Source organism: Garra rufa, chromosome 10, assembly GCF_049309525.1.
Source record: "Garra rufa chromosome 10, GarRuf1.0, whole genome shotgun sequence".
Taxonomy (NCBI): domain Eukaryota; kingdom Metazoa; phylum Chordata; class Actinopteri; order Cypriniformes; family Cyprinidae; genus Garra; species Garra rufa.
In genome coordinates this window covers 7,247,663-7,265,654 of record NC_133370.1, presented here as the reverse complement: position 1 = coordinate 7,265,654, position 17,992 = coordinate 7,247,663, and positions in this window count along the sequence as shown.

Genomic DNA, 17,992 nt, shown 5'->3' with positions numbered 1-17,992 from the left:
TAAAATTAAATATTCCAGCGATTTAATTGTAAATACCCATTAGAACACATCAACAGCTAAATTCAGTGGTTTGTGAGCAGTTCTTGTAAAAGAAATGCTTGCACCCTTCAGCGAGTATACAAGCCGTCAGCACGAACTCTCTCTGTATGTGCTCATAAACAACATAAATTGCACGAATTAGAGTGCCTTTAAAATTTATATATTTCAGCGATTTATTTGTAAATACCCATTAGAACACATCAACAAATCAACCTTTTGTGATCTGTTTTATTTCAAAGTTAAAGCACTGTCTTCAGCAAATGTGTTATACAGATGAGCTTTACGGCTCGGAGCTAATTTACCCGACTGAGAATTATACATGACTGCGCGTCTTTTAAAAGCATTTAAATAAAAACACTCCAGCGATCCAACACAAAAAATATACAAGAATATTTTAAAGAACTATATTAGCTGCAAATGAGCTGTTCAATAGGTTTCACTAACGAACATGTTACCGAGCTGTAACCTATACTTTCACTTTGACTTCGGTGTAAAATGCATATAAATAACGCCTTTAAAATTACAATATTCCAGCCATTTAATTATAAATACCCATTAGAACACATCAAGACCTGAATTCAGCTGTTTGAACGAATTTATTGAAAACCCGAAGCATTTCCTTCACCGCGTACAGATTGCCTTCAACTATGATACATGGAGACGAACGACATAATTTGCACGAATTTGACCGCCTTTAAAATTACAATATTGCAGCGATTTAATTAAGTCCACCCATTAGAGAATATCAACAGCTAAATGCAGTTGTTCGTGAGTATTTTTTTTTCATACAGAGAGCGCTGTGTTCAGCAGTGTGTTATGAGCTCCGAGATGTCCAACTGACAATTATACATGACTGCACGTCTTTTAAAGGCATTTAAATACAAACACTCCAGCGATTGCACACAATAAATATAGAAGAATATTTTAAAGACCTACATTGAGTGCAAATGACTTTTTTCACTGGCTTAACTAACTAACATTGAATGCACTGCTCAGTCTTCATCTGCATCAAAGACATCATTTGCACGTCTTTTAAAGGTATACAAACACTCCAGCGATTAAACACAATAATAGTAGAGTAATATATTACACAGCTTAAATGCTTGCTTATTTCTGCTTTTAGGCTCAACCGCACAGCAACGCTTTCAAGCACGCGCTGCACACTTGTTGTATGGCAAGCCGTTTTAACCTAAAATACACATAAATCCTCTATGGCAAGCTGTTTAGCCTAAAATATACTAAGCATTACTTATCGTAATAGCATTTTTACTAGCAACAATTCAATCAGAGAGCTCTAAGTGTTCTGGGCTGGCCCTTTTGCCCGAAGGCTGCCCGGTTTGCTTCTCCAAGCCAACATTTAAAGTTTGTCATCGAACTTTAGCTTCTAGTTATGTTGGCTTGGAGAAGCCAACATATTGTTATGCTATTTAAACTTATTATTATTATTAAACTTCTTCTGAGACTAAAATTCTATACGCTACTCCTCCTAGAGCTTTAAGGCTACAAGCCCCAAACTCGGCGGAGCCCTGGGCCCTGGTCACGAAAGTGTTGCTATATCTTTTTGGAATGATCAGACTTACAGTTGATTTAATATTAATTTTTTTACATGAAAAATTTCTATGGGATTTCAATGGGCTGAGAAAAAATGCGCCATCTAAAGGCGCAATACCTCTCCACTGAAGAGGCGGGACTCAAACCTCTTGCTTACAGTCACTCTGAAATCGGTGGAAATACAAATAAATACCGCTTTTTAAAATTTAAATATTACAGCGATTTAACTCTAAATACCCATTAGAACACATCAACAGCTAAATTCAGTGGTTTGAGAGCAGTTCTTGTAAAAGGAAAGCTTGCACCCTTCAGCGAGTGTACAAGCCGTCAGCACGAACTCTCTCTGTATGTGCTCATAAACAAAATAATTTGCACGAATTAGAACGCCTTTAAAATTAATATATTTCAGCGATTTATTTGTAAATACCCATTAGAACACATCAACAAATCAGCCTTTTGTGATCTGTTTTATTTCAAAGTTAACTTAGCTCCGAGCCGTGAAGCTCGTCTGTATAACACACATTTGCTGAAGACAGTGCTTTAACGTTACCCGACTGAGAATTAGACTGCACGTCTTTTAAAAGCATTTAAATAAAAACACTCCAGCGATCCAACACAATAAATATAAAATAATATTTTAAAGAACTACATTAGCTGCAAATGAGCTATTCAATAGGTTTCACTAACGAACATGTTACCAAGCTGTGACCCACACTTTCACTTTGACTTCGGTGGAAAATGCATATAAATAACGCCTTTAAAATTACAATATTCCAGCCATTTAATTTTAAATACCCATTAGAACACATCAAGACCTGAATTCAGCTGTTTGAGCGAATTTATTCAAAACCCTAAGCATTTCCTTCACCGCGTACAGATTGCTTTCAACGAGTATACATGGAGACGAACGACATAATTTGCACGAATTAGAACGCCTTTAAAATTACAATATTGCAGCGATTTAATTCATTCCACCCATTAGAAAATATCAACAGCTAAATGCAGTTGTTTGTGAGTTTTTTTTTTTTCATACAGAGAGCGCTGTGTTCAGCAGTGTAGACATGAGCTCCGAGATGTCCGTCTGAGAATTATGACTGCACTTCTTTTAAAGGAATGTAAATACAAACACTCCAGCGATTGCACACAATAAATATAGAAGAATATTTTAAAGACCTGCATTGGGTGCAAATGACTTTTTTCATAGGCTTAACGAACTAACAGGAGATGCACGGCTGCATTTATGTGTCTGTTAACAAAGACATCATTTGCACGTCTTTTAAAGGTATTTTAATACAAACACTCCAGCGATTCCACACAATAAATATAGAAGAATATTTTAAAGACCTACATTGAGTGCAAATGACTTTTTTCACAGGCTTAACTAACTAACATTGAATGCACTGCTCAGTCTTCGTCTGCATCAAAGACATCATTTGCACGTCTTTTAAATGTATTTAAATACAAACACTCCAGCGATTAAACACAATAATAGTAGAGTAATATATTACACAGCTTAAATGCTTGCTTATTTCTGCTTTTAGGCTCAACCGCACAGCAACGCGTCGTGGCTTTCAAGCACCCGCTGCACACTTGTTGTATGGCAAGGCGTTTTAACCTAAAATACACATAAATCCTCTATGGCAAGCTGTTTTAGCCTAAAATATACTAAGTATTACTTTTCGTGATAGCATTTTTACTAGCAACAATTCAATCAGAGAGCTCTAAGTGTTCTGGGCTGGCCCTTTTGCCCGAAGGCTGCCCGGTTTGCTTCTCCAAGCCAACATTTAAAGTTTGTCATCGAACTTTAGCTTCTAGTTATGTTGGCTTGGAGAAGCCAACATATTGTTATGCTATTTAAACTTATTATTATTATTATTAAAATTCTTCTGAGACTAAAATTCTATACGCTACTCCTCCTAGAGCTTTAAGGCTACAAGCCCCAAACTCGGCGGAGCCCTGGGCCCTGGTCACCAAAGTGTTGCTATATCTTTTTGGAATGATCAGACTTACAGTTGATTTAATATTAATTTTTTTACATGAAAAATTTCTATAGGATTTCAATGGGCTGAGAAAAAATGCGCCATCTAGAGGCGCAATACCTCTCGACTGAAGAGGCGGGACTCAAACCTCTTGCTTACAGTCACTCTGAAATCGGTGTAAATACAAATAAATACCGCCTTTTAAAATTAAATATTCCAGCGATTTAATTGTAAATACCCATTAGAACACATCAACAGCTAAATTCAGTGGTTTGTGAGCAGTTCTTGTAAAAGAAATGCTTGCACCCTTCAGCGAGTATACAAGCCGTCAGCACGAACTCTCTCTGTATGTGCTCATAAACAACATAAATTGCACGAATTAGAGTGCCTTTAAAATTTATATATTTCAGCGATTTATTTGTAAATACCCATTAGAACACATCAACAAATCAACCTTTTGTGATCTGTTTTATTTCAAAGTTAAAGCACTGTCTTCAGCAAATGTGTTATACAGATGAGCTTTACGGCTCGGAGCTAATTTACCCGACTGAGAATTATACATGACTGCGCGTCTTTTAAAAGCATTTAAATAAAAACACTCCAGCGATCCAACACAATAAATATACAAGAATATTTTAAAGAACTATATTAGCTGCAAATGAGCTGTTCAATAGGTTTCACTAACGAACATGTTACCGAGCTGTAACCTATACTTTCACTTTGACTTCGGTGTAAAATGCATATAAATAACGTCTTTAAAATTACAATATTCCAGCCATTTAATTATAAATACCCATTAGAACACATCAAGACCTGAATTCAGCTGTTTGAACGAATTTATTGAAAACCCTAAGCATTTCCTTCACCGCGTACAGATTGCCTTCAACTATGATACATGGAGACGAACGACATAATTTGCACGAATTTGACCGCCTTTAAAATTACAATATTGCAGCGATTTAATTAAGTCCACCCATTAGAGAATATCAACAGCTAAATGCAGTTGTTCGTGAGTATTTTTTTTTTCATACAGAGAGCGCTGTGTTCAGCAGTGTGTTATGAGCTCCGAGATGTCCAACTGACAATTATACATGACTGCACGTCTTTTAAAGGCATTTAAATACAAACACTCCAGCGATTGCACACAATAAATATAGAAGAATATTTTAAAGACCTACATTGAGTGCAAATGACTTTTTTCACTGGCTTAACTAACTAACATTGAATGCACTGCTCAGTCTTCATCTGCATCAAAGACATCATTTGCACGTCTTTTAAAGGTATACAAACACTCCAGCGATTAAACACAATAATAGTAGAGTAATATATTACACAGCTTAAATGCTTGCTTATTTCTGCTTTTAGGCTCAACCGCACAGCAACGCTTTCAAGCACGCGCTGCACACTGGTTGTATGGCAAGCCGTTTTAACCTAAAATACACATAAATCCTCTATGGCAAGCTGTTTAGCCTAAAATATACTAAGCATTACTTATCGTAATAGCATTTTTACTAGCAACAATTCAATCAGAGAGCTCTAAGTGTTCTGGGCTGGCCCTTTTGCCCGAAGGCTGCCCGGTTTGCTTCTCCAAGCCAACATTTAAAGTTTGTCATCGAACTTTAGCTTCTAGTTATTATTAAAATTCTTCTGAGACTAAAATTCTATACGCTACTCCTCCTAGAGCTTTAAGGCTACAAGCCCCAAACTCGGCGGAGCCCTGGGCCCTGGTCACCAAAGTGTTGCTATATCTTTTTGGAATGATCAGACTTACAGTTGATTTAATATTAATTTTTTTACATGAAAAATTTCTATAGGATTTCAATGGGCTGAGAAAAAATGCGCCATCTAGAGGCGCAATACCTCTCGACTGAAGAGGCGGGACTCAAACCTCTTGCTTACAGTCACTCTGAAATCGGTGGAAATACAAATAAATACCGCCTTTTAAAATTAAATATTCCAGCGATTTAATTGTAAATACCCATTAGAACACATCAACAGCTAAATTCAGTGGTTTGTGAGCAGTTCTTGTAAAAGAAATGCTTGCACCCTTCAGCGAGTATACAAGCCGTCAGCACGAACTCTCTCTGTATGTGCTCATAAACAACATAAATTGCACGAATTAGAGTGCCTTTAAAATTTATATATTTCAGCGATTTATTTGTAAATACCCATTAGAACACATCAACAAATCAACCTTTTGTGATCTGTTTTATTTCAAAGTTAAAGCACTGTCTTCAGCAAATGTGTTATACAGATGAGCTTTACGGCTCGGAGCTAATTTACCCGACTGAGAATTATACATGACTGCGCGTCTTTTAAAAGCATTTAAATAAAAACACTCCAGCGATCCAACACAATAAATATACAAGAATATTTTAAAGAACTATATTAGCTGCAAATGAGCTATTTAATAGGTTTCACTAACGAACATGTTACCGAGCTGTAACCTACTTTCACTTTGACTTCGGTGTAAAATGCATATAAATAACGCCTTTAAAATTACAATATTCCAGCCATTTAATTATAAATACCCATTAGAACACATCAAGACCTGAATTCAGCTGTTTGAACGAATTTATTGAAAACCCGAAGCATTTCCTTCACCGCGTACAGATTGCCTTCAACTATGATACATGGAGACGAACGACGTAATTTGCACGAATTTGACCGCCTTTAAAATTACAATATTGCAGCGATTTAATTAAGTCCACCCATTAGAGAATATCAACAGCTAAATGCAGTTGTTCGTGAGTATTTTTTTTTTCATACAGAGAGCGCTGTGTTCAGCAGTGTGTTATGAGCTCCGAGATGTCCAACTGACAATTATACATGACTGCACGTCTTTTAAAGGCATTTAAATACAAACACTCCAGCGATTGCACACAATAAATATAGAAGAATATTTTAAAGACCTACATTGAGTGCAAATGACTTTTTTCACTGGCTTAACTAACTAACATTGAATGCACTGCTCAGTCTTCATCTGCATCAAAGACATCATTTGCACGTCTTTTAAAGGTATACAAACATTCCAGCGATTAAACACAATAATAGTAGAGTAATATATTACACAGCTTAAATGCTTGCTTATTTCTGCTTTTAGGCTCAACCGCACAGCAACGCTTTCAAGCACGCGCTGCACACTTGTTGTATGGCAAGCCGTTTTAACCTAAAATACACATAAATCCTCTATGGCAAGCAGTTTTAGCCTAAAATATACTAAGCATTACTTATCGTAATAGCATTTTTACTAGCAACAATTCAATCAGAGAGCTCTAAGTGTTCTGGGCTGGCCCTTTTGCCCGAAGGCTGCCCGGTTTGCTTCTCCAAGCCAACATTTAAAGTTTGTCATCGAACTTTAGCTTCTAGTTATTTTTGTGCTTGTCAAAGTCTGAAACTCATTTTCTTACAGTTCTTCTATTAAGTATGTTAAATTAATCTAAGCTGAATTTAACTTAATGCAGTCTAATAAACAAAATTAGTTTATATGTGTGTGTAAACATACCTTGACTGTGAAGCAGAGCAGACCTAAATGAAGTGAGTTCATGCACTTGTGTATCTCTTATATACTGTAATGTTGCCTGTAAACTTACAGAAATCTTTGTCAAGAAATTCTGTGTTGAACTCACGACAAATAATCTAAAACAACATCACAAGTGTTTATTTCATGTGTGCTCTTGACTTAAGTTTCAGACGATAAATGTGCCTTTTATTGGTTTACTAGTCTATGTGGCTGTGTTGCATTTTTGTTTTGGTCTTTTTCAGTTTAGCAACAAAGATACATTGTTTTCCCTTATCTTATTGGATGTGCTTCCGCAAACCTGACTGGAATACAGCTACAGTTGATACAATGTTATCCTGAAGATATTTTACATGTTTTGTAGGATCACTTTGCTGTGCATGAGCAGATACTCAATGGATGCCTAAAGCAGGGCCCTTATTAAAATGTAAAGAATATAAGTGAATTTACAAATGTACAGTACATTTTACTTTTGGCCCATAGCCACCAGTCAAGTCTGATTTTTGGCCCCTTTGCAGTAAAAAGTTTGGGCTCCTCTGGTCTGAAGCATTCCAACTAAGATGTCCAGAACATATATTTTTGCACATTGCACTCAAAATATCAGATTGAAAAAACAGACTAATTATTTGCAATTCACTTAAACATGCAATGTGCTTAGAAATGTTTGTTACATTGCACAGACGGCAATTTTAAATGGCTCGGATCCGGGATAAAGCATGTGCGTTAAAGTTATTTTTGTTTAAAAATGAAGGAAATGCATGCTTTAAAAAAATAAGAAAGAAATGCAATGAATACACTAGTTTCCATGCATGCGGTGCTATATTTCGAATGTGAATGTGTGTAATGTGAGACAATAATAACAATTTATATAATAATTTATGAACATCAAGTGTGAATGTTAAGTAAAATAATAATTTGCAATGATAAAAATATATATATATATATATTTGACATTTTTATTTTTTGTACACTCAAAAAAAAAAAAAAAAAAAGAAAAGAAATGACATAAATAATCACCATCTTCAATTAATTTTGGAAACCATGATATATATTGCTGGACAAATTCTGTAAATAAGTCAGATAGGCTAGTGAAGCCTCTTTAACAATATATATTATTCTAAACATTGAAGTTTTTTTTCATCACTTCTATGTTCTGAATTGACAAACTTGATTGTTCTTCTGGTGAATACCGGTTTGTTACATCATAGGCTACTGTTTTGGAACCTTAGTTTTGCAACATTTGAAAGTGTCACATTGCACAATGTACCATGGAAATGATATCACTTTTATTTGTTTACTTACGCAGTACAAAATAAGGTGGATAAGGCTTTTAAAGCATATTTATCATAGTTATCACTCCCGCAAAATCACGTCTGCTGACCTGAAACAAAGCAATACAGTAGCAAGGTGTCCCCTTTAGTTGCACAGGTCTGTCTGACAGCACTTGGCATTAATATAGGGGCTGGACTGAAGAATCATGCAGTCTGCCATGCTAATGCACCTCCGAAAGTAAGAAACTAGAGGAATGGAACAGAATATAAAAGTTAATAAATGAGTTTCATTGTTAATGTGTTTGAGTGAAAGTCTTTCTAAACATGATCATTTTTGATAGGAAACTCACAGGGAGAGATGGTGTATCTGGCAGATACACAGGTGTCTTTTTTATAGCCACACGTCTCCTGAGTGGTCACACAACTTCCTCCAGGGTTGCCGGGGACACAGTTGTAACATTTAAGGGCTGAGCCTACAACAGTTATTTGACTGATTAGACTCTATATTAGACTTTCGTCAGACACTTTAGATAAGGATTCTGATCTAAAACTATTCAGAAACAACAGTTTGGCTTTGAATATACAAACCTACCATTCGCCAACACCAGGGCGAGAACAAGCGTCAGCAGCAGAACCTTCATCATCCTGTTAAAAGTAGAATACGTTTATAGACGTTTTGTTTTGTTTTGTGATAGTTGTTCCTGAGTCCCTTGCTTGTCCTGAACTATTAAACTGCCCACTGTTCTTCAGAAAAATCCTCCAGCTCCCACAAATTCTTTGGTTTTTCAGCATTTTTGTGTATTTGAACCCTCTCCAACAATGACTGTATGATTTTGAGATCCATCTTTTCACATTGAGGACAACCGAGGGACTCATATGCAACTATCACAGGAGGTTCAAACCCTCACTGATGCTCCAGAAGAAATAACGATGCATTAAAGGAGAACTCCGGTGTGATATTGACCTAAAGTGTATTGAATCATGATACCGAGTGTGAACGTACCTTGCATATTTCATCTCGGTTTGTGTCCAGCTGTCCGAAATCTGGGGTCAGTTAGCCGATGCTCACAACAGGCTGTCTATGAGAGTGAACAGGGCATCGGAAAAGCCATGTAAATAAATCACTGTTTTACGCCATTTACGAGGCACAAAGTAGCTCCGCACTTCATCGGTAGACTTCCTAGGGCCCTGACATTTAAAACGAGACATTGAGAACTCAGAAAAAGCACCGGTAGTTTATTTACAAGAAGATTTATACAGACAGTACCTGGGAAAGAAAATCCGGTAGCCGCCATCATGAACTTAGTCACGACAAATCGAGTGTCGAGCACCAATGAATTTATCAGGTTATCAACGTATAAGGCTGTAGTTTCCTTCGTGCTCGACACTCGACTTATCGTGACTACATTTAAGATGGCGGCGACTGCTCTGTTCCTGGTGGAAGATGTCTGTATAAATCTTCTTGTAAATAAACTACCGGTGCTTTTTCTGAGTTCTCAATGTCTCGTTTTAAATGTCAGGGCCCTCGGAAGTCTACCGATGAAGTGCGGAGCTACTTTGTGGCTCGTAAATGGCGTAAAACAGTGATTTATTTACATGGCTCCTTCGATGCCCGATTGACATTCATTGACAACCTGTTGTGAGCATCGGCTAACTGACCCCAGATTTCGGACAGCTGGACACAAACCGAGATGAAATATGCAAGGTACGTTCACACTCGGTATCATGATTCAATACACTTTAGGTCAATATCACACCGGAGTTCTCCTTTAAGAAACAGAGGGTGAAAACTTTTGAACAGAATGAAGATGTGTACATTTTTCTAATTTAGCCTAAATATCTTCTCTTTTTTTCATTTAGTACTGCCCTTCAGAAGCTACAGAAGATACATGTTCCCTAGAAGACAAAATAAGTCAAATTTACCCTGATCTTCACATTCCAAATGTTTTCACCCCCTGGCTCATAAGGCATGTTTTTTCCTTCTGGAGCATCGATGAGCATTTGTACCTTATGTAATAGTCCCTCAGTTGTCCTCAGTGTGAAAAGATGGATCTCAAAATCATACAGTCATTGTTGGAAAGGGTTCAACTGCACAAAAATGCTGAAAAAACTAATTTTTCTGAAGAACAGCAGGCAGTTTAACAAACAAGGGACTCGTGAACAACTACCTCTAAAAAAAAAATGTAGGTCAGTACTAAATAAAAAATAACATGTATGATCCCTCTTATTTTAGTAAAATAATGAACATTTTGCAGATTCTGCAGTGTACGTAAACTTCAGATGTAGTTTGCCTAAAATATAGAGATTTAATTTAGATACAAATATAATAATGATCTTCAATCATGAAATGAACATCAATGAATATTCAATCATTTTGTATAATTTGGATGATGATTTTTATATTATTTTTAACAACACAGAGAATGAAAGAAGAAATATTGTTAATTTTTCATCATTGTCACAATGCAAAATGTACAATTACTTTGATTTTGAGTAAGAACTAACCTGCAGAACCTGCAGAGTTTAGATCCCAAAAGTTTGCGTCAAAGAGAAAAACGCTGTTAATTTGTATTTCAATGTCTGAAACTCATTTTATTTAGGCTACTTACAACTGTCATATTAAAACTGCCTAATTAATCTAAACTGGACTTAGCTCGATGCATTCTAATCTAACCAATAGTCGCATAAAGGTTTTTAAACATACCTTGACTTGAAGCAGAACTGAGAAGTTGTTAGTTCATACGCACCTGTGTCTGTCCCTTATATACTGTGACACTGCCTGTAAACTTCCAGGAATCTTACGAACATACGTGTTACTCTTATCTAATTGGATGTGTTTTTGGCCACATTTGAAATGGGTCATGCCATTGACATTACCGAAGAAGTTAAAGTTGATATGCTAGAAAACTGCACTGTTTTGAGTACATACATACATTTGATGTATGGACAGAGTAAGAATATATGGTAAAAGTTTAAATTTCCCCACCAGTGTGAAAAACAAATCTACTGTACGCCCTTGGGTACATATGATAAAATGTTAATAATTCATAGGATGACATGTTGTGCAAGAGCAGATGTTTGTTTTTACACAGTCTAAAGCTTCTTTACACTGCATAATAATAACTGTACTTTTCATGTATTTTAAAGTAGTTGTCATCAGTATACATACAGTAATGGTCACAGGATGCAGTAAACAGGTCAGACGATTAAATACATTTGAGTAGAGAGTGGCATCAGGTGGTCTGGACGGGGCACTGCAGGCTTAGATATTCTGTACAGTTTTTCTTCTTTGACAATCACTAAACATTTCTTAAAAGGTCACTTTTAAAAACTTCTCACACAGTGAGCATGACAGCAGTCTATATGTGGGCTAAACTGTTAATCATTTTCCATTACACAAAATGCATTGAATTTCAAACTACATGAAGGGTCAACTCAACCAAAATTTTGATTCTGATATAGAAATGAAGAAAGCTAAAATATGAAATGCCATGGATGAATGTGTTGTAGAGGGGGGTCAACCTGAGATTTGGAGCCGATCTACAGGGTGAAAGAAAAAGAAAAAGATGGCAGCAGTGTTATTTTTACAGTACACAGATCTTTTAGTAAAATATGTTGCCTTCAGCAATCTGTTGCATTTTTATGCTTATTGTGACATTTTTGCATTTTTCAAAAGTTTGCATGCCTCCACTCAAGAAATATTATTTTTAAGTCCTATAAGGTTCATTTTCAGAGATATTGGGATTTCAGTGCGGCTCTAAGAGTGAATTGTTAAATTGTATACATTTTCAGTGGTCAAAACCCAAATGTGGATCATTTTGCTTACAGATGACACTTTTTTTGTTAAAAGAGGAATGTATAAAGAACAAATAATGTTGAAACTTGAAATGTGTATTAAAATCCCTATATTAAAACAAATGCATTAAACTTCCCCGAGTGGCAAAATGTACTTTTTCCAAAGTTTGTGTGCTTTTTATTCAAGAACTATTAAGGTATCCTTATTTTTCAAGCCCTATAAGGTTCATTTCCAGAGATATTGGGATTTGTGGTTTTAAGAGTAAATTGTTCAATTTACATTTTCAGCCAAATGTGCAAATGTGGATCATTTTGGTTACAGATTATACTTTTTCTTTGAAGAACAAATAATTCTGAAACTTGAAATGTGTCTTATTTGCCTCTCAAAACAAATGCATTGAACTTTCCTGTCTAAGTGCCAAAATGTCCTTTTTCCAAAGTTTGTGTGCTTGTAACTCAAAAATATTCAGTCATCCTTGCACTGTAAAAAGTTTTCACCAGTTTCAACTTAACTTAAGTTTAGCAGCTGCCTTAAAATGTTAAGTTAAATCAAGAGTAAATAGTTAAATTGTTAGTTAATTGTTAGTTAAATTGTAAAAAATAATGTTAAAACTTAATATGTGTCTTATTTCCCTCTCAAAACAATATATTGAACTTTCCTGCCTAAGTGCCAAAATGTAATTTTTCCAAAGTTTGTGTGCTTGTAACTAAAGAAGTATTAAAGATATCTTAATATCCTTTCAAATTTTGGTTCTTAAGAAACTGTTCTTTAGATACCTTCATTTTCAAGGTCATCTATGATTCGATCCCAGAGCTATAGGGACCTCAGCGTGGCTTAACACAGCTAGTTGAATCCATTTTCAGTGGTTGAACACTGCTTGCATACAGCTCATGTATTTAACAGGGAATGTCTGAAGAACAAATAATATCTCTGGAAATACTCATTACAATATTCAGGATTTCAATGTGGCTCTAAGAGTAAATTGTTAAATTGTACACATTTTCAGTGGTCAAAACCCAAATGCGGGTTATTTTGCTTACAGATGACACTTTTTCTTTTGAAGGGGAATGGCTGAAGAACGAATAATGTTAAACTTGAAATGTGTTGTATTTCCCTCTATTAAAACAAATGTATTAAGTGCTAAAATGTCCTTTTTCCAAAGTTTGTGTGCTTGTAACTCAAGAAGTATTAAAGATATCTTAATATCCTTTCAGATTTTGGTTCTTAAGAAGCTGGTTTTTGGAAATCTTTATTTTCAAGGTCATATGTGATTCAATCCCAGAGATATAGGAACCCCAGTGTTGCTTCACACAGCTAGTTGAATCCATTTTCAATGGTTGAACACTGTTTACAATGTAACTCTAGGAGTAAATAGTTAAATTGTACACATTTTCAGTGGTCAGATCCAAATGGGGGTCATTTTGCTTACAGATGACACTTTTTCACATATGATTAAATCCCAGAGAAATGGGGACCTCAGTGTGGCTTCACACGGCTAGTTGAATCCATTTTCAATGTTTGCCACAGCTCATATGTATTTAACAGGGAATTTCTGAAGAACAAATAATATTGAAACCAGAAATGTACCTGTATTCGCATAAAAGCATCTTGATTTGTATTAGTCTTATTAATAAGGAAACGGCCATTTAGATGATGTGATAACTTTATTTCACTTTTGAGTTTCAAAAATGTACCAAACTCTTACATTTAAATTATTTATGTTTTATTTAAAATGTAAATTGTGCACATATTCCACAATGATTCAATCATTCATCTGTGGCAAATGCTGAAATAAATCACAAACGCCAGTTAGCCATATTATTAATCATATTTATTGTTATACAAAACAATAGCAAATAAAAGAGACGCTGAATCCTCTTTAAACATCTGTGTTATTGTAAACATGAAAGTTTAATGAGCTGTGTTATGTTGACAGAAGTCATTAAATGATGATGCCGTTATTGCAGAGATCCGACTGGCAGCATTTCACTTTCATGGCGGTGTTACTCTGGAGAATGAGACACTCTGTCGTACTGCTGCATCTCCGAAAGCCCATGACTATGAGAAACAGAGAAATCAAGCTTAATTGACATTTATGTACTTCATGATTTTATTTAATCACACATAAAACATTTATCTGCTTATAATGTAATGCAAAGAATCACATTACAGCTGCTTCAGTTTAGTAGTGTCCATGTGTTATTTTAGCATCAATGAGATTTAATTAATAGTTTAAATTAGTTTTTTGTTTTTTGTGTGGCAATTTTGAAATAAACTGTGAATTAAAATGTTGTTCATATTTTAGAACATTTTATAATGAAATTATGCATTCAAATAAATTTTCATTTGATTTGATTTGATTTGATTTGATATGTGTGAACCAGAGGTTGCGTTAGACTTTAACATTGCCTGTCATTTTGACGGACAGGGTCGTAAAAATTCCGTCATAATCCATTATTACCCTCATTTTAATTTTCATAATTTAATTTTAATACCACATTTAATTGCATTTATGTTTGTTCACATTTTCAGGACAATATAGTTTTATAATATGTGACCCTGGACCACAAAACCAGTCATAAGGTTAAATTTTACAAAACTGAGATGTATGCATATGCATATAAGTTCAATAAATAAGCTTTCTATTGATATATGGTTTGTTGGGATAGGACAATATTTGGCCGAGATACATCTATTTGAAGATCTGGAATCTGAGGGTACAAAAAAATCTAAATACTGAGAAAATCACCTTTAAAGTTCTCCAAATTAAGTTCTTAACAATGCATATTTCTAATCAAAAATTACATTTTGATATATTTCTAGTAGGAATTTTGCAAAAAAATCTTCATGGAACATGATCTTTACTCAATTTCCTAATGATTTTTGGCATAAAAGAAAAATCAATAATTTTGACCCATACAATGTATTTTTGGCTATTAAATATACCCCAGCGACTTAAGACTGGTTTTGTGGTCCAGGGTCACATATAGGCATTTATTTTGAAGAGAACAGATAAACAGATGAGACTGCTTAACTTTTCATGTTCAACACCACACCCTGTCTCAAGTCTCAAATTTCAAATTATGTTGATTTCATTAGGAAATTCAAGCAATAAATACCGTTTTGGCGCTCTTTAATGTGGCGTGATAGATCGTTATAGCTTCTGTGTAGTCGCCTGTATGTAATCAAACTCATAGCAAAAGATTCGTGACAGTTTCGTTTTTGTTCTGGATTCAGTGCTCTGCTGTAGGGCTGGGAATCGACTCCAAAAAGAAGAGTCGGAATCGATTCCATTAAGGGGAATCGACTCCTCATTCAGAGCCGTTTTCAGTTCAGCAAAACTTATAATTAGGTGCCTCAAACGGAAGGGTGCATCCCATGAAAGCTGCATATCTCGGTCACCAATGAAAAATAATCATTTCTAAACTCGTTTGAGTTTAAGGATGCATGCAATTTGCCTCTTGCTTGCTAATAGTTATTATAAGTCTGATTTGTTTCTACGAAAAAAAATCGTTCGGATAGATTTTTTAAATGAGCCAGTTCAAAAAACGATTCCGAAGTTGTTGTTTTTTACGGGGGAACTGGCTCATGTTGTCCACAATTTTGAGCGCTGCATGACAGAATAGATCATGACGTGATCGAGGGTCTTGATATTATTTACATCTTAAATAAATGATGTTTTTAACCGTTCTATCAGCAAATGAAAGAAATGGCAGAGAGCGCATCTCATTGACAGCTACGCCACAAGCTCTTATATCAGTGTTGTTGTTAAAGTTCAGTTTATTTTGTTTTAGTGTACAGTTTGCTAATTTTGTCATTTTAGACATGTCTTGTTTTATTCATGCAATAAATGCATGTCCACTGCTGAGCTGTGGGTTATGACTAATTTCATGGGCAATGCAGACAAAATTACAATTTAAAATCAGATCTACAAAAAAAATCGTTTTTTTTTTTTTTTTTTTTTTTTTTACAAATGAAGTTTATATTGTGATAAGGCAACTTTCTACGACCTTTACATCCTGCATTCATCGCAACATTAGCTTTCTCCGATCTTAAAAACAAGAATCAAAAAAGAATCGTAAACAACAGTGAGGAATCGATTCTGGAATCGAATCCAATCGATTCCAGAACCAGGAATCGGAATCGGAATCGATTCCAAAAATTTCGGAATCGAACAGGCCTACTCTGCTGCCACACTGGAGCGCACTCGCCACCAACTGGACAGGAGTGGGAATTACAGCTACAAATTACAACAGATCATCCTCAATGTAATCTGTCAAAGTTACGGACGACCTTCAGATTTTTCCGTCATTTCTAAAAAAATTCCGTCAATGACGGACAATTTTCGGTTAACGCGACCTCTGGTGTGAACCCAACAGGAAGGGTAAACTCACAGGGAGGGAAGTTGAATCTGGCCATGATACAGGCATCTTTTCCAAAGCCACAGGTCTCTTGAGTTAGTGTGCAGCGTGTTCCACCATTAGGAACGCAGTGGTTGCATTTCAGTGCAGATCCTGCAACACAAAGTCCATGCATTATCACCAAATCAGCACTGCTTCTTGAGCATGAGTATGTATCATATATCACATACATAGTAATTCAAATTAAAAAAAGGTTTGTCAAGATAACGTTTATATTTATAGTTATAGTGAAATAAAAATGTATTAAAAAAATGAACTTTTTAAATAAAATCTAAATGACATACAAATTTAAAAACACATAATACATTTACAAAACAAATAAATAAAATGCAAATGGGAAGCAGTAAGATTTTTAATGTTTTTAAAGAACTCTCTTCTGCTCTCCAAGCCTCCATTTATTTGATCCAAAGTGCAGCAAAAACAGAAACAAATTGAAATATTTTTACCTGAAAACCTAAAATTGAAATCATCATTATCATCATTTTGAAAATAGCTGGGTAGAATCTTTTCAGGTTTCTTTGATGAATAGAAAGTTCAAAAGAACAGCATTTATTTGAATCTTTTGTAACATTAGAAATGTATTTATCTTAACTTCTGATTAATTTAAAGCAGCCTTGTTAAATAAAAGTATGCATTAATATTTATGCATGAAAAAAACAAGCTTTTGAATGGTGTAGTGTACAATGTTACAAAAGCTTTTTTTTATTCCAGATTTTTCTATTCATCAAAGAATCCTGAAAAACAGTTTTAAATATTGATAATAATACCAGTAATAATAATAAATAAAGTATCTTGAGCAGCAAATCAGCATATTAGAATGATTCCAGAAGAATCATGTGACAGTGAATACTGGAGTAATGCTAAAAATGCAGCTTTGATCACAGGAATAAATTACTTTTAATAATATATTAAAATAGAAAACTGTTATTTTAAATAGTAAAAATATTTCAAAGTTTTACTGTTTTTTTTTTTTTTTTTTTTTGCTGTACTTTGGATTAAATAAATTCAAGCTTGTTGAGCAGAAGAGACTTCTCTAAAAAAAAAAAAAAAACATAAAAAATCTTACTCAAAAACTTGACTGGTAGTTTAACCATGATGATCAACAATGATCATCTGTAAACTTACCATAGTTCAACGCCAGAACAAGAACAAGGGCCACCAGCAAAGTCTTCATTATTCTGTTGAATAGAGCTGAAAATATTAATAAGAATTAATAAGAATGGAAACGTAATTTGGAAACAAACTAATCTATCAACATTTGATCAGTGCATATATCTGTTATTTCACTAAGTGATCAAGTTCACAATTTCATCAAGCAAATGATAAAACTAGAAAAAAATCCCAGAAAGGAATAAGTTATTATTCTTGTTTTCTAATGCTCAGAAAGTCAAATTGTACTGATTAAAATCTTTAGA